This window comes from Callithrix jacchus, chromosome 3 (genome assembly GCF_049354715.1).
Source record: "Callithrix jacchus isolate 240 chromosome 3, calJac240_pri, whole genome shotgun sequence".
Lineage (NCBI taxonomy): Eukaryota > Metazoa > Chordata > Mammalia > Primates > Cebidae > Callithrix > Callithrix jacchus.
In genome coordinates, this window is record NC_133504.1 from 17508816 (window position 1) to 17535933 (window position 27118).

General features: G+C 36.1%; 1 long non-coding RNA gene across 2 annotated transcripts; it reads right to left on the minus strand.

Moving 5' to 3' along the window:
* Positions 1-469: 469 nt before the first annotated feature.
* Positions 470-26719, minus strand: LOC118152049 (uncharacterized). Of its 2 annotated transcripts, none has more exons than XR_008479879.2 (4): positions 26637-26719; positions 24532-24668; positions 23863-23990; positions 470-4742 (listed from the first exon to the last, which is right to left on the minus strand). It is a non-coding gene; the product is annotated as an uncharacterized LOC118152049 (long non-coding RNA). The 2 variants fall into 2 exon arrangements; XR_013533323.1 differs by having other exon boundaries at positions 4624-4742; positions 23863-23964.
* Positions 26720-27118: the final 399 nt, after the last annotated feature.

The following is a 27118-nucleotide window of genomic DNA, read 5'->3' on the forward strand; positions in this document are numbered from 1 at the left end:
TAAATAGAAACTTTTGGGGATGGGGGGGCCATCTATTTCTCCCATTCCTTAAATGCTTAAGTTTCCCTTAAGCGTTAGGCTCTGTCTCAGGCCTCAATGATTCTGCATACTAATCCGTGTTACTTCTTCAGAGTTTAAATTTAAACCTGGACAGTAACATGGCTTGCATCAGTATCTCCAGCTCTGATCTCACTGTAAATCCAAGACCACAAATTCACCTGACTAGAGGACAATTTCATATGAATGTCCCATAAGCATCTCAAATACTGAATTTTAAAACCAAACCTGAGTTCATAGAACAATGTTAGAAATGTAATGTGTACTTAGAAAACCAAAACGGCTCTTGATATATTCTATAATCTTTCCCCTTATCTTTAGAGGATACTTTTAGAAACTATTATTCTATATAGTGAAAACTGTTCATGTGAAGTTGAGTAAATCCTTCAATTTATCTACCTTTCTATGTGTATATTTTTTTTTCATAGAAACATGTCTGGGATTAAGTGTACCAGAAATTAACAATAAATGTTTCTGAATTCTGAGATTTGGGATAATATTTAACATTCATTCATGACCTTTCTGTACTGATGCAGAGAAGGCCTTTGACAAAATTCAACAGCCCTTTATGTTAAAAACCCTCAATAAACTCGGTATTGATGGAACGTATCTCAAAATAATAAAAGCTATTTATGACAAACCAACAGTCAATATCATACTGAATGGGCAAAAACTGGAAGCATTCCCTTTGAAATCTGGCACTAGACAAGGATGCCCTCTCTCACCACTCCTATTCAATATAGTACTGGAAGTTCTAGCCAGAGCAATCAGGCAAGAAAAAGAAATAAAGGGTATTCAAATAGGAAAGGAGGAAGCCAAATTGTCTCTATTTGCAGACGACATGATAGTATATCTAGCAGACCCCATCATCTCAGCCCGAAAACTCCTGAAACTGATAAGCAACTTCAGCAAAGTCTCAGGATATAAAATCAATGTGCAAAAATTACAAGCATTCCTATACACCAACAACAGACTTAAAGAAAGCCAAATCAAGAACGAACTGCCATTCACAATTGCTACAAAAAGAATAAAATACCTAGGAATACAACTTACAAGGAATGTAAGGGACCTCTTCAAGGAAAACTACAAACCACTGCTCAACGGAATAAGAGAGGACACAAACAGATGGAGAAACATTCCATGTTCATGGTTAGGAAGAATTAATATTGTGAAAATGGCTATACTGCCCAAAGTAATTTACAGACTCAACGCTATCCCCATCAAGCTACCATTGACTTTCTTCACAGAACTGGAGAAAACCACCTTGAACTTCATATGGAACCAAAAGAGAGCCCGCATAGCCAAGTCAATTCTAAGCAAAAAGAACACAGCCCGAGGCATCACACTACCGGACTTCAAACTATGTATTGATCTAATTTTTATAATGAGCTTGTACAATTTTCAAGATAGTTTTTAAAAACTAACATCATTTCCTTCTCTTTCTATATTCCCATTTACAAATGACATCAAATAGAGCTTCTAACTAGTTGCTCAATAAGAACTTCAAACGTCATCTTTGACTTGTCATTGCACCCACCCCTCATGAATATGTCTTAAATTCATTCACATCTTTCCATGTCTTAAGTCGAGACTTCATCCTCTCCCACCTTAACTTCTGCAATGGCTCCCTGCCTCGAATTTCATCCCCTCCACTTCATTGCCCATTACTATCATCAGAGGTTTCTCTCTAAAACTCAAATCTTGGTTTGCCTTGTGCTGTTTAAAGTCAGTGACTTTCAATAGCATTCAGAATAAATGCTAAACTACTTGACATGTCCTAAAATGATCTATATGATCTGGCAGGTAGATGCTTTTGCTAAAATTCTTCATTCTAGTAATCCCACCTTTGCCATCTGAACCCAATCATAAGGTAAGTTTTATGTCTTCATGCAGTAAAAGATTATAGAAAGTTCTTCTAGCTTGCTCCCTCCACCCCTTATTTACTGGGTTTTTATAGATTTGGGTTTTACGTTTAAGTCTGTAATCCACCATGAGTTAATTTTTGTAGGTGGCATAACGAATGGGTCCGGTTTCAATCTTCTGCGTTAGGCTAGCCAGTTCTCCCAGCACCATTTATTGAATAGGGAATTATTTCCTTGTTGCTTTTGTCAGGTTTGTTGAAGATCAGATAGTTGTAGACGATAGGACTTATTTGAGTTCCATATTCTGTTCCATTGGTCTATAACTTCTTTTTTTATTTTTTATTGTACTTTAGATTCTGGGGTACATGTGCAGATCATGCACAATTGTTGCATAGATATCTTCTTATTCTGCAAACTTTGACATTCATTATCTTGGATTCCTGCAATGAAATTGAAAACTCCAGTTTCTGAAGTCAGTCAAGACTCATCAACCTATTTGTATTTTGATGTACATCCCTTAAATTTACAAAAAAAAAAAACCAACAAATATCAAAGTGCTTCAAAATGCAAACCAGTTACAACCTCAGGCAGTATTAAGGTAAAAAAGGTGCATTGTTTTGACTAAAGGAAAAAAGCATTGTCTTTGTAAATTTTTATGGAGTGCTCCAAAAGCAGGGCTTTCTCATCATCTTCTGAATAAACAAAGTCTAGAATTCCACAGACCAGAGTAAAATAAAAACAAAATTAAAAATTGACCACACACACCTGGCTGCTTAGCTCTAATGTATGTGATTAATATCATGATTTAGTACCTAGAGAGTAATCAGGCATCCAAGGAGGACAGTAACCCTAAATTAGCAGCAGTTTGATTTTTTAAAGATTTTTTTAAAGATAAAATAATGTTCTCAGGAGTAAATAGCATTCTAAATAATAATAAAAGTGTCTCTGTAGGCATGGTCTCCCTTTTTAACAGTATAAATTCAGTTTGCACCAAGACTAATTAATGAGCTAATCACATCAATAAGAGATATGTCAATGAATATAACTTCTAGAATTAGTAAAATGAAATAATTAGAAATCACCATACTTTTAACATATCTTGACATTCCTGGCCAGCCTCCCCTACCCTCTGTCAAACCACATTGTAACTCAATGGCATGCAAAAAAAAACTGCAGTAACCTTGTGGGGATAGTGAATTTTTAAATGTGTGGCCTCTGATTCTAGTGGACATGGAGTGATGGAAAATCTACCTGGGTAATTTGAGATATTATGTTAGCAAAGAGTGGGAAATTACACTTAGTAAAATGTGAGCATCTAAATGCATAAAATATAGCGATTATTAATAATAATATTATACCTGCTATGGCCATTTCCATTATTTAATAAAGTACACTTTGACAACTTTGCATTTGAAAACTTGAAAGAATAATTCACTCAGAAAAAAATCTATTAAATAAACAATGAATCATATAAAAATATTACTTTTAATCTTATACAGAGCTTTCCTTTTAGATAATCCAGATTCACAAACATTCAGCTTGGATTTTTCAATCAGAATATAGGAAATGACTTAGCTGTTTAGGGTAAAGACAGTGACCAAAAAAAATGACACTACTTTGAAATGTACTCAATGTAATAACATTTCTAAGTTGTCATCACCAAGAGATACATTACCATCTCATAATGGTGACACCTCAACAAACAGGGCAGTCAGCCTGTATCTTTATTCCTTTCAGTTTAACATAACAAAGGTGCCTAGTAATACGTTGCCTACTCAGGTTCACAGATCAACATAAGGAGGAATAAAGCCCAGAAAGTATGCAATAGCCTGCAATATCTTCCCGTCCACATTTTATCATAGAAATTACTCCTTTTGATAGTGAACTGAATAATTCATGTTTTAATCAACTAAAAAGAATTGTGCTAGATGCCAATGAAGTCTAATTACTTTACATTTGGCTTAGAAATAACGAATTAGTGGACAACAGAGATAGATTGTGTAAGAGAGCTGAGAGCTCTCAAAGAATGCAAGAAGCGATGAAGTGTGAGATGGAGTGACCAGAACAGGCTAAAAGGTGATGATATATGATGAAGTGCAGCTGAGAATCCCAAGAAATGATACAGTGAGGTGGGCAGTGGTCATGTGGACCTGGACATCTTTCCATAATGTCTTTATCTGAGGGATTATTCAAATGACCAGGAGGAAACAAAAACTCATTGGGCTGAATTTTGATACTTGAGTATTATTAAGAGCAACACTTGCCAACTAAATCTTTAAACATAGTATAGGTGTTCTGTCTTCATACTATCTCCTGTTTTCATATAACTGTAGTGATACGTTGTCAGCAAGCAGTCCTCAAAGACTGTAATCTGCCATAATTTAACTTTCATATGTGGTTGGTTTTGACACTCAGTAATCCCATAATTCAACTTTAACAAATCCTGGACTGCAAAGATTATTCATGTGTTTCTAAATCTGTGTTGGTTTGTTTGAAAGACAGGATATCAGGTTCCATGAGGATATCTAAAGCACTCGGTATAGGATCTAGCACATGGCAGGTGACCAAGACATATTGAGCGGATGAATAAATGAATAAGTGGATGAAGTCAATATAAATCTGTGACCAGAGGCAGAGCTAAGACCACACCATAATTTTCCACATTGCAAAGGAAGGCCAGAATCAATCAAAAAGTAAAAGGTACCTGATGAGTTTTCCCATACCATATTTGGTGCTGCTCATGAATTCACTGGACTACAGTCTGCTTAAGATGCAGAGACTTCATCCTAGTCAGTGTGGTACTGTCAGCCTCCAGGATAGGGCCTATGTAGAAAATGAATTAAGAAAGTCCAGTGATATATCCAAACTCACATTTGTAATAGTGTTAAATAAGAGGATTTCATCTAATTCATACATGCATCAATAAAGAGTATTGATGTGCAACTATTTTTAACTATTTTTTCTTTCCTCCATATCTTAGGTGCTGGACAAAGCTGGCCATGTTAACTCAGTGTACATTCAAATGCAAGTTCTACACCTATATAATACATCTATTTTATTTTGAAGTGTGTAAGTAAACCTGTAAAGATATAATTACAAGTCCATCTTTGGTCTTTCTCCTTACCTTAGCCTTCCATGTCATTTTCCATGCCGGTCTATCTAAGGTATTTTTGGTCCAAGTCAACATTGATTTAACATTCATCGGAAGTGAGAGTTAATGTGGCATTAATTAGCTATTCAAATAGGCATTCCTTGAAATCTAACATTTCAAACTGAAATAGTAGTAGGACCTTCTATTAAAACTACAAGCTTTTGGCAGGGCTCAGTGTCTCACAACTGTAAACCCAGCAGTTTTGGAGGTAGAGGCAGGAGGATCATTTGATCCCAGGAGCTAAAGACCAGCGTGGACCACAGAAGGAAAATCCTCTTTTCGAAAGATAAAAAATTAGCCAAGCCTGGTGCCACATGCCAGAGGCTAAGTCTGGAAGATCTCTTGAGCCCAGGAATTCGAGGTCACAGTAAGCTATGATAGTACCACTGCACTCCAGCCTGGGTGACAGAGCAATATCCAGTTTTTAAAAGGAAAAAAGAAATAGAAACTTCTGGATAATATGCAAATTTGCTTCTTTTTCAATTTGTCTGAGTTTAGGTAATCATAACTTTTTTATTTTATTTTATTTTATTTTATTTTATTTTATTTTATTTTATTATTTTATTTTTTGAGACAGTCTCACTCTGTCACCCAGGCTGGAGTGCAATGGCATGATCTCAGCTCACTGCAACCTCCCCCTTTCAGGTTCAAATAATTCTCCTGCAAGAGAGTAGCTAGGATTACAGGCATCCACCACCACGTCCAGCTACTTTTTTGTATTTTTTTAGTAGAAACAGGGTTTCACCATGTTTTCACCAGACAGGTCTCCAACTCCCGACCTAGTGATCTGCTTGCCTTGGACCCTCAAAGTATTGGAATTACAGGCGTGAGCCACCACATCTGGACGATCATAGCTTTTCGAATTGATCAACTTTGTATTTATCATTTTCAGATGCTTTACCACCACCACCCCTTTACTGCAATCAAAAGAACCCTAGTGTCACTCCTTTGCTTTTATCTACTTTGTTTCTCTTTTATTAAGAAAATCTCACCTTTAAAAAGCTTCTGGTTATTTCTATTTATTCTCCACTTACAGTATAAGTAGCAAAGGGGCTGCATTTTTTAAAAAATGTACATAGAAGTAATGTTAGAAAAGAAATCCATGCTTTCTGCTAATGAAAGCAGGATGTAGGAGAGAGTGTTATCAAGGAAAAACTTTTAATTACTTTCTAAAAGTGCTCAAAAAGTTTTTAAAAATATGTTTTGGCATAACTCATCCCAGCACCATAAAACACAGGTGCTTTGAAAAAAAAGTGAATGGATAGGCCAGAGTGCAAGGGCCAGTAAGGAAATCCACAGTGGACTAGATGCAGAGTAAAATTGGTCAAAGAGGTGGTATTCAGAGAGGCCATATCAGTTTCATTCATTCAAATTTTATATTTTGCAATGGAAAAGTGAACTGTCATGAAGATATCCTTTGGCTTGTTCAAAGGATTGTATAAGAAAAGAGGTGGGGAGGACTCCTGCCAAGATAGCCAAATAGGAACAGCTCTAGGGCACAGTTCTCAGTGAGAGAGACACAGAAGGAGAGTGATCTCTGAATTTCCAACCTAGGTACCAGGTTCATTTCAATGGGACTGGTTGGACAGTGGATGTAGCCCAAGAAGGGCAAAGTGAGGCAGGACCAGGTGCTGCCCCACTCAGGAAGTGCAACTGACTGGAGGATCAGGGACTTTACCCCCTCGGCACACCTGTTCAGATACTGTGCTCCTCCCATGGCCTTTGCAACCCTCAACCCAGCAGAACACTGCCAGGCTAAAAAACACTGCGAGTCACCAACACAGATCTGAGCAACAGCTCCAGCCAGCCAGGCCCCACCAGTTGTCAGCACAGTTCTGGGCAGAAGTTTTGACTAGCACCGAGAATGCCTGTGGGATGGATCTACCCACCCACGAGAAAGAGAAAGAGCTGAAAGCAGGGAGACATGTGATATGGCTTGGCAGGTCCCACCCCAACAAATACCAGCAAACTGAAGCCCTCTCACTTGAGAGTTTTGTAGCCAGCACATCATTTCGAGCTCCACCCAGGACGACTGAGCTCTGTGGGGGAAAGGGCATCTGCAATTCAAAGGCGGGTCTAATCTCACCAGTGTAAACAAAAGCCCAAGGATTAATTTTGTATCTTGAGATTTTGCTGAAGTTGTGTATCAGTTTAAGGAGATTTGGGGCTGAGATGATGCGGTCTTCTAAATATACAGTCATGTCATCTACAAATAGAGACAATTCAAATTCCTCCTTTTCTCATTCAATATCCTTTATTTCTTTTTCTTGCCTGATTACTCTGGCTAGAACTTCCAATACTATATTGAATAGGAGTGGTGAGAGAGGGCATCATCCTTGTCTAGTGTCCGATTTCAAAGGGAATGCTTCCAGTTTTTGCCCATTCAGTATGATGTTGGCTGTGGGTTTGTTGTAAATAGCTTTTATTATTTCGAGATACATTCAAGTTATACTTAGTTTATTTAGAGTTTGTAGCATAGAGGGATGTTGAATTTTGTCAAAGGGCTTCTCTGCATCTATTGAGATAATCATGTGGTTTTTGTCTTCGGCTCTGTTTATTGATGGATTACATTTTATCCCTCGTACCTACTTTCTTACAGCATGCATCATGTTATGCAGGGCACAACAATCACTGAGACCTGGATGGAGATGTCACACTACCTCTTGGAATGCTCCTTGGCTGACAGTATCAGTGAAATCTGCCTTTCAGTTGAAAAAAGGAAAAGGGAAAGAGAAAATTCCACCATCTGCAAAGGAAAGGTGGCAAGCTCTGCCCAAATACAAAAGGAGAAAGCAAGTATTTAAAATTTACAACTCAAGGCCAGGTGCAGTGGCTCACCCCTGTAATCCCAGCACTTTGGGAGGCCAAGGCAAGTAATTCATCTGAAGTCAGGAGTTCAAGACCAGCCTGGGCAACATGGTGTAACCCCATCCCTACTAAAAATACAAACATCAACCGTGTGTGGTGGTGCACGCCTGTAATCCCAGATACTCAGGAGTCCGAGGCAGGATAATTGCTTGAACCCACGAGGCAGAGGTTGCAGTTAGCTAAGATCTCAGCCCTATACTCCAGCCTGGGTAACAGAGCAAGACTCCATCTCAAAAAAAAAAAAAAAAAAAATACAACTCATGCCAGCCACCTTTATTATTTAAAAAGACTGTTCTTGAATTTAAGAATACATCATCTTTTAGAACTAGGAAGCAAATGATTTCCTCAGGAGGTGATCCTGGGAAGCACTTGTACAGAAGGAGGGAAGTGAAACCGAAAGCAAGGTAGAGTATGTTTTGGAGCAGGTCAGTGGGCAGTGGAACTCCATTCTCACTCAAGAACTTGGGGAGATAATGTGGACTATGTCTCAGAGGCATCCCCGTCAAGGGATATTTACCCTCAAGCTCCATCAGTTGTTGACTGAAGCCTACTCCCAAGGGAACTTAAGGTCATGGAACTTCCAGCATGCCCTACCCACAAGCCGAAAGCATACCATGGCCAGAGAAACCTTAGTCTCACATGTCTGCTACAGGAAGGTAGAGTGACATGCATGGGGACTTGAGTGCCAAGCTGGTATGGGGAGGGTAGCAGCTGTGTTTCCTACCTTTCATTTCCCTAAGATTAGATTCCAAATGCCAATGCGTTTATGATCCAACCAAACCATGAGTGAAAGGAGGAAAATCTATGCTTTTACATAAAGAAAGCTACAATTAAGAGAAGACTAGAATGACATTCTTCTGAAAGAAAGTGTCCCTACTCCAAACTTCTTGGACTTCAGAAATACTTAGAATTTAGAAATAACTAAGAAATAATCTGGAAATTAATATTGTATTAGTCCAGAGAAAAAGTTGGCAACGTGGGGCCCTCTGGCAAATCCAACCTGCAACTGTCTACATATGGCCCCCAAGCTGAGAATGGTGTTTACATTTTTAAATGGTTGGAAAAAATCAAAAGAAGACTGTTTCATGACACATTAAATTTATATGATATTCAGATTATGAACGATTTCATTGTTCATAAATATTTATTGGAACACAGCCACGCTCATCTGTTTACATAATGTCTATGACTGTGCTGTCAATGGCAGAGTTGAATAGTCATGACCGGGACCATCTGGCCTCCAAGACCAAAATGCTTTATTTTCTGGCTCTTTAAAGAATGTTTGCCAACCTGTGATTTAGAACCAAGCTCACTCTTTGGGAATCTTCGCGATAGTAGCATGTAGTACAAGGGAGGGCAGAACAGTCTCTTCCTTTATTTAAGAGGAATCCAACCCACTGATTAGGCTCCATCAGGCAGTTCTCTGAGCTTCTTGGATATGGAGGAATCTCTGTTATTCTTCCCCTCCCTAAATTCATCAGAGCAGAATAAATATTAATAATTCCCCAACAATGTTGGTGTAAAACTATAGTTTCTTACTGGCAAAGCGTGTACTAAGGAATGAAATTCTTATATAGAGAGATGAAAATAGAATAAATGTTCAGAGGTAGAATCACTGTTTTCTCCAATACAAAATATAACACTTTGCAAACACCTGCTCTGTTTTTGAGTGTTTCCAGACATAAATTCACACTGGAAACTAATGTTTGAACTCTTGAAAAGGAGCTAATTTTGAGAAAGGGGATCAAAAGGTATCACACCAAAAGATAATACTACGGAAAAAAGACAGAAGTGTGTGGCAACAGGTGAGCAAGAGCTTAATTAATTGCATGTAATCATCAGGTGTCAAGCTGATAAATTACTGAAGTCATAAAGATTTATATAAACCATTGGACATAGAGCTCAAGAATTAAAACTGGTAACCTCAATCAGATCCCAAAGGAATCCAGTGTGCCAAGTTTAATCCAACTCCTCGCCACGTGGTTGCTGGTTCAGTCATGGAATGGGGGACTAGATATGTAAACCAGGTCTTTTCCAAGGAGTGCTACAGTGATCTATGGGTGTGCTTATAAATCAACATTTCATTCCGCAGAATGCCAAAATCCATTCCCGAGGCCTTGTTTAGAGGAGAACATCAGTATCCTCTGGGCACGCACGTCAGTTGGAAGGGAACTTTAAATAGCACAAGAGAAAAGTGTTCTTGGTAGTAACACAGCCTATGATAAACTTTGAAGTCCAAATGAGAAGTGGAAGTGAATGTTAAACGTATGCCTTGTCCTAAAACTTCATGAAAAATGAAATGTACAAGAAAAGCTGGATCCCTGCCATGACACCCATTACAGTGTAGACGAAGGCTCTGACCTTTCATGTTATACTTACTGTGTTTTTGACACATTTAGTCAATTAAAACGGGTGAAGTGTAATTTGTTTTTCTTAAGTTTAATACAGCATGTCAATAGAAGTTAACCAAAATTTATAGTTTGAACACTAAAGCTGCCACATGCACTTAAACAAATGAACACAATTTATCATGGTTGAAATAAAGAGAACATCATGGGCATTTGACTTTATACTTCACATAAGCACGTTGCCAAATATAGGAAAGCAAGCTCCTCTCACACTTGCAATGAAAAAGACATTTTAGTTCACATTAAATATTGGTGTGGAAAACCTGGCAGGTATCCAGTCCTAAGGAGTGTTAACGTTGGCACTTCCACTGTGTACTTTTACTATAAATTGTTGTAGCGTTTATTTGACGTGGAATACCCAAAGGATTGATGAGCAAAGAAAGGAAGATTTTTTTATTGTGCCATATTACCTTTTTCAGACATCTATACTAAGCGTTTACATCTTCAAAGTCTAAACAAGTAGCCACCTGTATTCAATCGGTGCAAGATATTTTTCATGAAACTATAGCTTACCTTTTTATAAGCCCATAAAAGCACACATTTTCCATTTTATTAGTCAGCAAAGCAGTGGTGGATTTAATAATAAAGCTTATAAAATGCAGTTTCTTTATAGACAGTTTAACTTTTTTGCTTGTTTAAAATGCCACAAAGACAACACATTTATATCAGTTTCTGTCTCTATCACACAAAAACGAGTGGCTACAATTTTGTATATCTTTACATTAAAAAATTCACCTAGTGCTCCTCTTTATATAGCAGCCAACCCTTTATAAAGCAGCCAACAGACCCCTAAAGATTTAACAGAAACATGATGCCACTAGGGAAGAAATTATCTATTGTTATCCAATACATGTATTTGAATTTTGCATCTAAAATGTGTTTGTCAATTATATACAGCTATAATAATCACAAGCTTCAAATTTCTAAGAGCGTTTAAAGTACGTTTGTGTCTTTTTAACATATTAAATAAAATGTTTCCAATTATGACCACAAAATTAACATATACTTCCTACATAAAAATATGAGTGGGGTATTCAAATACATTTTAAAAGTTGAGAGTGGCATAACTGTATCAAGTGATATTTTGAAATTAATATGGTGACATAAAAGGAAGTCTTGTAACACTTCAGATTTTAAATAGAAGACATATATCATACATACATTAATAATTTTATTGGAAAATTATCTGATCTGACAAGCACCTAACCCAAGACTTTTACACTCTCAAACATTAATTTTAATGTTTAACAGAACCACTTAGGTTAGCATAATCAATTGTTTCAATGTTGAACCTAATCAAAGGTGAAGTCTTTAAACTGAGATTCTATTAGTCTAATAAATCTAATAATAAAATTATTTCTCTTAGTCTTTAAATCTATTCACTCATTTCAAACTTACAGGACCAGAATCTTAGCCTCCTGAAATGGGCAATTTGCCCTGTATAGACCCATGCAGGTCTGGAAGAGTTTGCAATCAACCCTTATCAAACTTAACTACCAATACATTTAAGATTCAAATTACTTTTTTAAAGTTTAAATATTAAAATTACTTTTAATTTTAAATTTGTTAGTAGTTAAGTTAGGTAAGGGTTTTTTAAACACTACAAAACTACATATGTTTACTGTGAAATAATGGGATGCACAATAAATTCTCGTCTGGTGGTTGAAGCTTACCAACTTTTTAGTCATCTGCTGGGTTTAAACAATAATAAAACATCCAGATAATTTAGCTACTTACATTTTGAAGTTGCTTCTGAAATTAAAAAGGTAAATTAGATGGCTACTTTATATCACAAAAAAGTGATATGTAGAATTTTTATTTCTCAGACAGTTCATGTGGCCTGTTACAAACATATGCATCAGTAAATATGAAAACCGTCATAAATGTTTTGTTGTTGCTGTTGTTTGCTTTTCGTTTTGTTTTTGTTTGAGACGCAATATTACTCTGTCACCCAGGCTGTAGTCCAGTGGCACAATCTTGGCTCACTGCAACCTCCATCTCCCAGGTTCAAGCGATTCTCCTGCCTCAACCTCCTGGGTAGCTCGGATTACAGGTGCCCATCACTATGCTCAGCTACTTTTTTGTATTTTGAGTAGAGACAGGGTTTCACCATGTTAGCCAGGCTGATCTCAAACTCCTGGCCTTGTGATTCGCCCGCTTCGGCCTCCCAAAGTGCTGGGATTACAGGCATGAGCTACCGTGCCCAGCCAATGTCATGGATGTTTATGCTACTTTTAAATAGTCTAAAAATACTAAATACATATACATACAAACTCAGTGACTATAAGGTGAAAAATTAAAGTAGTAATGAGATTATCACTAAATACATGATATTAGTAGGAATTAAAAGTGATTACACCCGTTGCTGATTGAAGTGTGGGTAAGTATACACCCATGCATTGCTAGAGGAGGTGGGATTGTTTCAGTCTTTTGGGAAAGCAATCTAGCAATACTTACTAAGATTTTAAAATGCATATACCCTTCAAATCACATCCCCATTACTGGGAATTGATACCAGAGAAATAAAGCACTCGTACATAAGAATGGTTCATGCGGTTTTTAGGGCAGAGGGAAAAAATGGGGTGAAAGAGTGAATGCTCATTAGTGGGTAAAAAATTTGAATAACTTGCAGTAAAACCATACCATTCAATAACATGCAGGAATTACATCATTTTAACCTATAATCAATAGTGCAAAAAATTTTCAAAATATGCTGTAAAGTAAGAAAGGCAAGAGATACAGAAATAATGTAATATGATTCTATTTCTCTAAAGCAAATACTACCAAAATGTTCAAATATATACGCAGATAATGTTATGTTGTGTTTTGTTTTGTTTTAGGATGGAGTCTCACTCTGTCGCCCAGGCTGGAATCCACTTGCAGGATCCCTGTTCACTGCAACCTCCAACTTCTTGGTTCAAGCAATTCTTTCTCAGCTTCCCAAGTAGCTGGAATTACAGGCATGCACCACCACACCCAGCTAATTTTGTATTTTTAGTTGAGACGGGGTTTCACCATGTTGGCCAGGCTGGTATCAAACTCTTGACCTCAAATGATCTGCCCACCTCGGCCAATTTAATCGTATATTTATTCAATTAAACATTAAAATTGTTACTCAGTTGGCAAGAGAAAAGAAAAGAAAAAAACTGCATGTTTTAGAAGTTTGCTCAATAAAAACAGCATAATTACATGGTCATCTTCAGATAAAATCTTTCAAAAATGTTTACGTGTGTACTTCTTTAGAAGTATGTGATAGTTATTGAAATGATATTTTTCTAAACGTGCAGAAATTTCAGATATTTTCTTTCTATTTTATTAGCTTACTTTTCAAAAACAATCATTATTATGTATAAAATATACAATGAAAGGACTATCCTTCATAAGAGGAAAAAACCTAAAACCTAAAAGAAATATTTTACGAGCTTAAATTTTTCTCAATAAAAATTCTTACTGTAGTGGAAATTTTTAAGCATTTAAATCCAAGGAAACACCTTAATTTTAAAAGAAGGAAAAACAGGCAGCATCATGAGAAAAGGGACGTGAGACACACCAACAGTTGGCCTCACCATTCATTCTCCCCTTCTTCCATTATAAGATTATCTCTGAATTTTATCTGAACAAATGGGCACTGAGAATAAACACTACGTTTTCCAGTCTCCATTACAGGAAGGAATGCAGAGATGCAGGACATACCTAAGTTCTGCCCTGCTGGTTGCAAGCAGAGGGTATGTGTGCAGCCTTAAGGCATGGAGCATGACAATACCAGGCTGTCTGCTACCACACAGACCAGAGCAACCCCCAGGGACTGTGACAGAGCAACAGAAGATGATAGAGCTGTCATATCATATCCCTAGTTTGCTTATGCCTGGATTATTACAAGAGAGACAAATATACTTTTACCTTTTTAAAGTCACTGTCATTTTATTTTATTTATTTTTTATTTTGTTAGCAGATTACATACTCCACAGATACAGAGTTTGGTACCTAGAAAAGGGGCTACCTTAACAAAATTTAAAAGATGAGATATTAATGTGGTGGACAGGTGGTGATCAGCAAGGAAACAGATATTGCAGACTGAAAAGTTGGTGATTCCAGTGCCATGGTACATTATTTGTTTAGCTGTAGGTGATAATACCTTACAATACAAATCACATGTAGATAGATTCCACAGGTAAGACAGATTGGGGGAAAATAATCAGAATATCGGTGAGAGCTGGTTTTCCTTTGCCAAGTTTAGCAGTTCTACAAGACAGGTTAATTCAGGAAAATTATAAGATGTAGCTGAATATAAGACTGACCCAGTCCTCTCAAGAACATCACTGACACAATGGGGCCAGTCTAATGGCAAAGATCAGATAAAAATATGGCCTTTTGCCTTCTCACTCCAGCCTGCTGTTTCAGATGACCTAAAGATAGCCATAAACAAAAAAAATCCGCTAACTTAGTTGAGGAAAAGAAAGTACAAATAGACAAAATCATAAATGACAAAGGAGAAATAACCACTTAAAGAGATGAAACTTTGAGAATCATGAGTCCATGCCAGGTGCAGTGGCTCACACTTAAAATTCCAGCATTTTTGGGAGACCAAGGCAGGAAGTTTTCCTGAGGTCAGGAGTTTAAGACCAGCCTGAGCAACATGGCAAAGCCTCGTCTCTACTAAAAATACAAAAATTAGCCGGGTGCTAATTTTTTCTCACACCTGTAGTTCCAGCTACTCTAGAGGCTGAGGTACAAGAATCAGTTGAATCTAGGAGCCAGAGGTTGCAGTGAGCCAAGATTGTATTACTGCACTTCAGCCTGGGTAACTGAGCAAAAACCTGTGCCAACCCCAAGAAAAAAAGGAAAAGGAAAAAATTATGAATCTATATTGCATAATTCTATGAAAAGTAATTGAAAATCTCACAAGGAGATAGTTTCATAGGAAAATGCATTTTTCAAAATGGACTCCAACTTTCCAGGTAAGAATTAATTTTCTATTGCTGCCATTAAAAGTTACCATAAACAATGTCTTAAAACACCACAAATTCATTATTTTTCAATTCTATAGGTTAGAATTTGAATATGCACCTCACTGAACTAAAAATCAAGGTGTCCGCAAACTGCTTTCCTTTCTGGAAGCTCTGGAGGAGAATATTCCCTGCTCATTTGTGTCGTTGGCAGAATTGATTTCCTTGTGGCTGTCCCTGTTTTCTTCCTGAGTGTCAGCTGAGAGTCATGTCACCCTCTAAAGTCCATTCCTATTCCTTGGCTGGTGTCCCCTTCCTCCTCCTCCAAAGCCAACAACTAAGGGTGCAGGTCAAGTCCCTCTCACGTTGCATCCCTCTCACCCAGAAGGAAAAAGTTGTCTATTTTAAGTACTTATATAATTAGATATTTCAGAATAATCTCCCCAGCTCAAGGTCCTTACCCTTAGTCACACCTGCAAAATGTAACTTAACATACAGGTTCTGAGGACTAGGGCATGGATATTTGAAGGGCCTACCACAGACCCCAGTACAAATTTCTTAAGATGAACCCAAGCAAAAAAAAACTTGTATCAATTTTCCCAGGAGAAAAGGAGAACTAGCCCTCAAATTTTACTATACGCAGATGATTTTTTTTTTTTTTTTTTTTTTTTTTTTTTTTTTTTTTTAGTGCTCACAAGTTTATATTTTTAGGTTTGATAAAGATTCTTGTGTATTTTCTAAATACACAAACAAAACAGCTTCGGAAGTTTACATGCATGTCTTAGGACACTTATATTAGGTAGGTAATTTACATTTTAAAAAGTTAGTCTTCGTAAAAGATCTTCCCAAAGAGCTTTTACAATAGCAGGCAGAAGTGTTCTTTTATGTTTACAGTGTTCAAAATGCTGATTCTCCCACTACATAATGGCCTCAACCATTGCTCTCAACCCAAAATACTGTTCTCAATAGCTAGTGTACTTCAAATTTAAGTACCCAATGTCATAAAATTCAGGGCTAGAAAACGTCTTTTGAAGTGTGCTTATCCCTAACACATTTTAAACTATATACGCAGACTATTTTAAGAGAGTATTTAGCTAAAGCTTCAAAGGTTAGGTAATCCAATGTCACTTAAATTTTTCCAAGCCATAGAAAAAGAAGACGTTTCCAAATTGTTTTAGAATTTTGTCAAAAATTTTATTACAAAGAAAATTTAGCATTGATAGATAAACCTAATCAAATGGCAGTTAAAAAAATAGACAATCTTACTTTAAAATATTGAGGCAAGTTTACTGTAGCACTATTCACAATAGTCAAGATATAGAATTAACCTAGAGGTCCAACAACAGATGAATGGATAAAGAAAACGTGGTACATATGCCCAATAGAATACTACTCAGACATAAAAAAGAATGAAATCTTGTCATTTGTGACAACATGGATGCAACTGGAGGACATTATGTTAAGTGAAAATAAGCCAGGTGCAGAAAGTTAACCACATGCTCTCACTCCTATGTGAAAGCTAAAAGAAGTTGATCTCATAGAAGTAAAAAGTGGAACTGAGGAGACTAGAGGCTGGAAGGCTGGAGGGAAGGGAGGGGTGAGGAAAGACTTGTTAAAGGTTACAAAATTACAGCTAGACGGGAGGAATAAATTTTGGTGTTCTGTAACACCTTAGAATTACTATAGCTAACAATAGCATATTATACAGTTTCAAATAGCTAGAAAGAAGATATTGAAAGTTCCCAAAAGAAATGATAAGTGTTTGAGATGACATATGTGCTAATTATCCTGATCTGATTGCTCTGTATTATATATATATTGAAACACCACTATGTTCCCCAGAGTATGCACAATTATTATTTGTCAATCTTTAAAATAAAATAAAATTCTAAGAGTAAATAAATAAAATTTTAATAAATAAATAAAAATTATAAACCAAAGACTAGGAAACAGAATCCAAGAGCACATTACAAAATTAATATATCATGATCAAGTAGAGTTTTTTACATGAATGCCAGAGTGGTTTGATAATAGAAAATCCTTTAGTCTAAGCACAATTTTAAATGATCAAAAGAAAACAATATTTGACTATTGTCATAAACGCCAAAAAAATACTTCAATAAAATCCAAAACCCATTTCCAATAAAATACTTTGTGAAACAGAAAACCAAGAGTTTTTCTCTTTTTTTTTTTTTTTTTTGAGACACAGTTCTTGCTCTGTCGCCAGGCTGGAGTGCAGCAGAGCAATCTCGGCTCACTGCAACCTCCGCCTCCTGGGTTCAACCGATTCTTCCGCCTCAGCCTCCCGAGTAGCTGGGACCACAGGCGCGTGCCCCCACACCCAGCTAATTTTTTTGTATTTTTAGTAGAGACGGGGTTTCACCGTGTTGGCCAGGATAGTTTCAATCTCTTGACCTCGTGATCCGCCTGCCTCGCAAAGTGTTGGGATTACAGGAGTGAGGGTTTTTCTTTAAATTGATGAAAATATATTTTCTGCAACTCTAAATCTGGCATACTGCTTACCTAGGTAAACACTAGAGGCATTTCCAGTAAAAATCCAGAACAATGCAAGGATGTCTGCTATTCTGCCTTTCCTATTTAACACAAAACTAAACTTATTAGCTAATGCAATTAAACAAGAGAAATGAATTAGAAAGAAAAGAACTGAAAAAAAATTCTTTATTTGCATATTGTGTGATAGTTTACTTAGAATACCCAAATCAATGATATTATTTTTGTATAAGTAATAACCATTCAGAAGATATAATGACAGAAAAAGAAGTTAAACTATCAACAACAAAAAAAATAAAAACAAACCTAACAGTAATGTGCAAAACCTATATGAGGACATTTCAAACATTCCAGAAAGACAAAAGCAGGGAACAAGTGGAACGACCGTGCAAGATGTTCTCTAGGACGACACAACAACAACAACAAAAAGATATCAAGTTCATATGTATGTTATGTAATTCTCCAAAAATATATATAAATGATACTTTTTCTAGAGCTAGACAAGTTGGCTCTAAAATCCATATAAAAAAATTCGCAAAATTAACTGATAAGCCCCTTATAAAGAAGAGTTAAGAGGAAAGTGATTTGGACTTCTGTGCATCAAAACATTGCTTATGACTAAACAACTAGACAATTAAAACAGAATAGAAAGTGTAAAGGTAAACCAAATTACATATGAAAACTTAAAATACAATTGAGATAGTGTCTCATATCTATGAGAACAGGATAGACTTTTTAATAAACAGTTTTGTGACAACTGGAGAGCCATTTGGAAGAAGATACAATTGCTGCCCACATCTCACACCAAAAGCCAGGATAAACCCTGTGTGAATCAGAAACCCAAAAATACGAAAAAATGGATTATGTACACATTTTGAAATACCACTCTGTATCCCAGAAATGCACACATTATGTGTCAACTAAAGATAAAAGGGGGAATTTCTTAATATAAAATTTTTAAATATAAAATAAATTAAGTCCTACAAGTTCTAGAATAAAATATCAGCGAATCCCTTTATAATCTGGGTCTGAGTAAAATGTTTCCAAATAAAACTCAAAATCCAGAGGAGAAAAAAAAGAGATTGGAGGAAATTAGACTTTTACATGTAAGAAAAAAAAATAACAATTATAAAGTAAAAGGTAAATGCCAATCTAGGAGAAAACACTTGCAACACGTATAAGAGATAAAATGCTAATCTTCCAAATATACAAGGAACTTAAGGGCAAGAGAGCATGTACTTATGCTGCAACTGTTTACTGAGAACCTACTTAGTGTAAAGACCTTCAGCTGAATCTGAGACACATGATAATGCTAGACAAGCACATTTCTGTTCAAAGTAAGAAAATCCTACTGAAGGCTTCTCCACCTCAGTAGCATCCCCTTTGGCAGATGAGGGCTACTGCTAAACTAATTTCCTGCACATGTTTTTTCATTTTGCTACTTGCCTTCCTGAAAATCCTGGAATGCAAAATAACCCATGAAAAAGACTATAAAAAATCTTTGATATTCTAAGATAAGAAAAATATTCCTATTCATCATATTTATTTCGAATTTTTAAAAATGTATTTACTTAAGATATTTTTATTAGACTATCAAGTCCTAATGTTAAAAGTAACTTTCAGTGCTATCTTTTGTTCATGGTCATCAATGCAGTTGCTTACATGTTTATTTAACTGTGATTCTAATTTGAAATATCTAATATGACAGTAATTGCATTGTCTTCAATCAATATTTGGCTCTTCATTTTACCTCACTCATAGCTCTAACTACAGCTGCCTAAGAATTCGGAGCTTTCTGTCCCCCATTATTTCCTACTCAAACATACAGAGTTTAAGTTTGTTCAATATTCTGTTTAATAATTTTTGTTTAAACAAGACTATTTATTTGCATTGAAGCATAATTGTTGTGCTTTTTCTCCTAATATGTTATTCTTACTGTCATAAAGAGAAAGAACTCAAGTGGTATATGTTTCCCATATGACAAAAGAACTATACCCACTTTTGTATTATTTACACAATAATGATCAAGGCCCAGGGCATTTCCTGGGGATTAATGGCTGACTGGGAGATTGAAGATCATTAACCTTAGGCAGCCATTAATTTTCTCAGAAAACCTGGTTGAAGCCATTATTTCTATTATAAGATCAATAACACACATCCCTCACCACCACTACCCAAAGAAAAAAAACATTGGAAATAACTTTTCTCTAGAATTTTTCTTAAGTGCATTCAACCTGTACATTACATTTTAAGAAAAATGTCACTAATATTCTGAACAACTCAATAAGTAACATGACATACCTCATCACTTAGACAACAATGTCATGAATATTTGTTGATTGCTTTCTCTCTGTCCTCCGACTCTTGACTTAGAAGTCAAGCTAAAAATAAAGTCTCTCTCTCTCCCCCCTGGCTCTCACTCTCACTCTTGCGGTCACTCTTGCTCTCTCACTCTTCCCCCACTCTTTTCCCCCACCCTCGTTCCCCCTCTTCCTAATGGCTTCAGTATTCAAGGTGTAAATCTGCAAAAGCAGCATGTGGTAGGTCACACCATATACAAATTGTTGAAAAGCAGGTTGAGCTATGAATCTGCAATGTTTTCATTAGTGGCATTTTCTCTGAAATAAGTGTCAGAAATAGCTACTTTTTCGGAACAACTTAATTGAAATGGATCTAAAAACTAGAATTCACATGATTAAATAGGATGTCATTTGCCCGACATTGTTTTAATGCTCCAAATACTAAGCTTGGCAAGAGGAGAACCTGGACACTAACAATATTTCAGGAATCACAGAGCTCCAAAAGAGCAGCAGCAACATTTGAAGCCCTGAAAGGAAGAAGAGAACATACAAAATAAACATTAAAAAGCCTCAGGAAATGTATTTCAGTTTGTGAAAGCATGTGATTAGGACAGAGCCACATCAAACAGGAGAGAGCTCCCTTGATGTAGTCTCCAGTTTTCAGATATATTTATCACTATGATTTTCCTCATCTTTAAAATGGAGATAATGTGAACTACTTTCTAATCCTCTATTCAAGGGCAAGGTATTATGTGATGTAGTAAGAATGGTTGCTCATCTAGGATGCACCAGAAATAGCACATCAATAGTAATATGAAATTGGAGTCCCTACCTACCTTCTTTTCATTGATCTCATTTCAAGCTCAGTCACTTCTTACCCTTAAAATAACAAGCAGAGATATTGACATCTTCTCGCCCATCAATGTGTTTATATCACTTTCTTGTATATCCACTGGGGACAATAGCCTTATGCACTGCAAACTTCCGTTGCTTCCTTCTTTCATCTTGGTTCCTCCCACCCCCACTACCCCCACCACCACCATCAGTATATTCTACACACAGGTAGGGAGAAATAGTGAGTCATGGAAACAAAAGAAGAAAATCTTAGAGAAGGAAAAGCAAAAGTAATTGGGTTGGTGCTGAAGAAAACATGGGGTTAGTAGACATCCATCCCTCCCACAAATAAGGGCAAACCAGAGTAAATGACTATGTTGGTGAGAAATGCGCAAGTAAATTTAAAATAATCCCTATCTCTGAGAAGCTCAACATCTGTTAAGGAAAATAAAATATATAAGAGATTCAAATAAATATTTTCTTTCATTTCATTGTTTGCCTTTTCACTCTATTGTTTCCCTTACTGTATAGAAGCTTTTTGATTTGTTATAGTGCCACGTGATTTTCGGTTTTGTTGCCTGTGCCATATCCATGAAATCACTGCCAAGACCAATGTCATGTAGCTTTCCCTTAAATTTCCTTCTAGGATTTTTTATAGTTTCAGGTCTTAATTTTTTTTTTTTTTTTGAAACAGAGTTTCGCTCTTGTTACCCAGGCTGGAGTGCAATGGTGCAATGCTCACCGCAACCTCTGCCTCCTGGGTTCAGGCAATTCTCCTGCCTCAGCCTCCCGAGTAGCTGGGATTACAGGCACATGCCACCATGCCCAGCTAATTTTTTGTATTTTTAGTAGACACGGGTTTCACCATGTTGACCAGGATGGTCTCCATCTCTCGACTTCGTGATCCACCCACCTTGGCCTCCCAAAGTGCTGGGATTACAGGTGTGAGCCACTGTGCCCGGCCCAGGCCTTAATTTTAATTCTTTTTTCCATTTTGAGTTAATTAGGATGTATGGTATAAGATAAGCATCCAATATCATTCTTTTGTATGTGGAAAAAAAGAAAGACTTTTCTTTTTCCTTTGTGTACCTTTAGTACTGTTGCCAATGATCAGTTGACTGTGTATTGTGTAGGTATACTTTTGGTCCTGTATTCTGCTCTTCTGGTTGATATGCCTCTCTTTATGCCAGTGCTTTACTGTTTTGATTACTGTAGCCTTATAACATATTTTGAAAGCAGGTTAACAGGATGCCTCCAGCTTCATTCTTTCTCAAAATTAGCTTGCCTATTCATAGTCTTTTATTATTTATTCTATTTGTTACTATTATTCCTGAATTATTATCATTGTTATAATGGTATCAAATAAAAAACCAAACAAATAAAAGATGACCATGAATGAACCACAGATGAATGTACCATGAGCCAAGAATTATGATTTATATGATACTATGATCCTGAGACTTAAAAAAATAATAATAGTAAAGGTTCTTTAAGAGACAAACTTTATAGAGAATGTCAGCATCTCCTGGGGGAATATAACTTATAAATTAGAAAAAAATGGACTTGGGATACAATAAACCTGGTCTTGAATTATTGCTCTTTTTTCTTATGAACTGAGGAACACAACCATCCATTTAACTTCTTTGAGCTTTTATTTCCTCATCTGGCAAACAGGAATAATAGTGCTTTCTTTAAAGTGTATTATGAGATTTAGATGATATAAGGCTTCTGGCAGATACTAACTGCTTGATAAAAGGTAGCTATAATGAGTGACTGATTAAAAGTATACAGAAAGAGAAGGAAAACATTACTCCAAAGCTTTGACCCTAGTCAGATGACTATAAATATAATAATGGTATAAATGGAAATATAATAATGCTATAAATGGAAATATAAAAATCAGGGAGTATAAGCAGATTTTAGGAGTGGGATTTTTCTATGTTAGCAGTTTTGTTGTATATTTTATATGTAAGTCCCATGTCATCAGTAAAGCAAATTTATAGGATAGAGACTTTCTCCCTGATATCCTGTGACACTTAGGCCTTGTGATGACTTTACTTCCTCATCATTGCTGCTGCTGTTGTTTAATTTCACTTGTTTTTTGTTGTTTATTTCACAATAATGTTATGAGCAAAATGAAATATGAGTAAGAATTCAGCCTAGCTAGGTCCTGAAAACTCAGAGTAAGCAATGTCACAAATGCTCAACACCATACCCAATGCTAACCAAAAAGTACAATTGTTTTTACTTACATGTATAATTCAGTATACAAGAATTCCTTAAAGATGCTCATTTCTAAAGCTCATATATAAGCATAAAAAGTTAGCAACCTAAACAGCCAACTAGATTGGGTAATTTTAGAAATCTTCTAGGAAAATATATTATGCCTTGTGGAATCAAGTTGTGTGTTAAGTAGATAGATTTTCAGCATCAAGTTATGACGATTATTGTATCTGTTAGAAAGAACCTGAAGTTAAGATTCAACTAATAAAGTTTTAAAATGTAGGTCACTGCAGCCTTTTTAGGTGTGCAAAATTTCCAGTTAAAATTTAAACATTAAATCAAAATGACCTACTTTCTTTCCAGTTTAAAACATACCAATTCTGATTTCATTATGTGAGCTTATATGACCCATGAAATATGTGTAAGTTGTAAATTTTCATTTAAGTATGGGAAAAAAATGGGACTACTCATTAACTGCCTTGTATCCAGCACCAAAATCTTCCTGGTGGAGTAAGATAAACACCCATTCAGCTACCCTAATTTTTAAGAATACCAAATGACATGACTTAATTTTGCATGTCAAAATATAGGCAAACTTCTGGGCCTTACATACACTATACAGGTATGGTGGTATACACTATATATGCTATACAGATATGGTGGTATACACAATATACACTATACAGGTATGGTGGTACATACCTGTAGTCCAAGCTACTTGGGGAGCTGAGGCAGGAGGATTACTTGAGCCCAGAAGTTCAGGCGGCAGTGAGCTAAGCTCTGATCATGTCATCACACTCCAGTCTGAGCAACATAGAAAGACCCCATGTCTAAAAATTAATAAATAAATAAACAGGCAAACCCTTAAAGGACTTTGATGGTCATCAGCTGAAGTAAATGACACTTTTAATAGTGTTATGTGTGACAATTATAAAGCAACAGAGAACTAAACAACTACAACAGAGGTGTAAATGATATAACACTTAACAGAAACATCATTACAGACCAATTAAATCAGAATCTCAGAGACAAGGTCATATTTAAAAGCTCTCCACCTGATTTTAATACGTGCAGAAACCGTTAGGTCTACAACCTTGCATTAAAAAAAATAGATACTCAGGAACTTAAGCTTTTTTCCAAACAAAGTAATGAAGACCATATATACTGTTTATACCCCTGAAACAACTAAATCAACAAAATTAAGGAAACAATAATTTTCAAAACATTAAAATTCATGCTACAAAAAACATTGATCACTGAGAAATGGGAATAATGAACAAAGTGAGTTCTATGATTGCCTTGGTATTATATAAAAAGAATTTTCAGGCTATGACATAAAGAAGAAAAACATAGGCAGAGTTCAGTAGTCACCTTGAGCAGTGAAGATGTATCTGGGAGCCAAGGAATATCACAGCAAGTAGACTCTGTAGAGCAGAGATACAGAGAGGAGAGAGCTTCAGAGATCTGCAGTGTCCACATCAAGCCTTCAACTAAGTACTAACCAGCTTCTGCATGTGAGAAAAATAATTGAGATCAGGAAAAGAATGACCCAAAAAGATAATAGAGAACAACACGAGAGTTCCTACAGAAGAATAGCTCCTATTCTCATCAGCAAAGTCTAAAATCTGATCATTTCAAAAGCATTGTATAAAGTACATAGAAGGGTTTTGTATCAATATAGTACTAGGGAAAAGTTAGCCCTAGACTCAATTCTACTTTGGTGCCACTTCAAAAAACTACCTGCCAAAATAAAACTGTTTCCAAGTAACTTAAGTGCTTCAAACAACAAAATTTGATATTTGTAGGAAGAGAAGAATACCCAGAACACAACAAGGCAAAATTCACAGTATTTGGCATTTAATTAAAAATTAAGTCATGCAAAGGAAGAGGAAAATAAAAACAATAATGAGAAAAAGTAATCAGTCAAAATTGACATAGAAATTACACATAGAATTAGTGAAAATGGACACATATAATTATTATAACTACCATGTTCAAACAAGAGATAATGTTGAACATATTAAGCAGAAATCTGAAAAATAAAAACATAACACAAATCTAAACATCTAGAAATAAAAAAGTAGAATGTTCAAGAAAAAAATACACTCTGTGAGATTAATGGCAGATTATTCATTGCAGAAGAAAATATTAATTTGAAGACAATAGAAACTATCCCAAATAAAACACAATGACTAAAAAATATTTAACAGCGTTATCATTAAGCTAAGTGATGGATTCAATTTGTCTAATATGCATGTAATTGGAGTTCTTAAGAAGCAAGGATTAAGATAATGTTTAAAGAGATAATGGTCAAAATATCTTCAATTTAATGAAGTACCAAAGCCCACAGATCTGAGATGCTCAATGAACTTAAAGCACACACACATAAAAATAAATAAATAAAAAGACACCAAGACACTAAATGATCAAACTGCTTAAAATTTTGATGATAGAGAGAAAAAAAATCTTAAAAGTAGCCATAAGGTAAAAAACATTACAGACAAAGGATCATCAGTTGTCCTGAGTGAAACAACATCAGCTGTCACAGCCTAGGTGACAGAGTGAGACCTCATTTCTTAGAAAAAAAAGGGAATAAGGAAATAGGAAAGAAACTAGAAGCCAAGGAGCAAATTAAAACCAAAGTAGAAGAGGATCTATTTAAAAAATCAGAGTAGATATTAATAAAGTATATAAAATCATGAAAAATTAATGAAACCCAATGCTGCTTCTTTAAGAAGATCAATAAAATTGGTGAACCTGTAGCCAAACTAAACAGGGGAAGGAAGAGAGAAGACACAAATTACCCATTGTTGGAAATAATAAAGGTGACATCACTATATTTTTGCATATATTTTTAAAACTAAGAAAATGCTATAATGAACATTATGCCAATAAGTTTGACAATTTAGATGAATAGGAAAATTTCTTAAAAGACACAAACTACCAATTTCATCCAATAATAAATAATCTAAATAGCCTATTAAATAAATTAAATTTGTAATTTAAACCCCAACCCCCCACAAATAACAAGAATAAAAAAACTCCAGGCCCATCTGACTTCACTGGAGAATTATACCGAACATTTAAGGAACAAATGATGCCAATTCTACAAAAACTCTTAAAGAAAATTCCAGAACATGAAATACTTTCCAACTCCTTTCATATGGCCAGAAGTTTTGGGAATATGAAAAACAGACAGACATTATATATAAGAAGATAATACAACATGGCTGAGTAACATATATTCACAAAAAGCAAGATTCATTTAACATTCAAAAATCAATCAGTGTAATTCACCATATTAACAGCCTAAAAAGAAAAATCATATAAGAAAAGAAAGAGAAAGAAAGAAAGAAAGAGAGAGAAGGAGGGAGGAAGGGAAGGAAGGAAGGAAGGAAGGAAGGAAGGAAGGAAGGAAGGAAGGAAGGAAGGAAGGAAGGAAGGGAAAGAAGGAAAGAAAGAGTAACTAAACCCACCACGAAGTTTGAACTGGGCAGAGCCCACCACAGCTCAGCAAATCTGCTTCTCTAGATTCTTCCTTTTTGGATAGGGCATCTCTGAAGGAAAGGCAGCAGCCCCAGTCAGGTGTTTATAAATAAAACTCCCATCTCCCTGGGACACAGCATCTGGGGGAAGGGACAGCTGTGGGCACAGCTCCAGCAGACAAACATTCCTACATACCAGCTCTAAAAACAGTAGCAGATCTCCCAGCACAGTGCTCAAGCTCTGCTAAAGGACAGACTGCTTCATTAAGTGGGTTCCCAAACCCCATGCCTCCTGACTGGGAGACACCTCCCAGCAGGGGTTAACAGACACCTCATACAACAGAGCTCCAGCTAGCATCTGGCAGGTGCCCCACTGGGAAAAAGCTTCCAGAGGAAGGAACAGGCAACAATCTTTGCCATTCTGCAGCCTCTGCTGGTGATACCAAGGCAAACAGAGTCTGGAGTGGACCTCC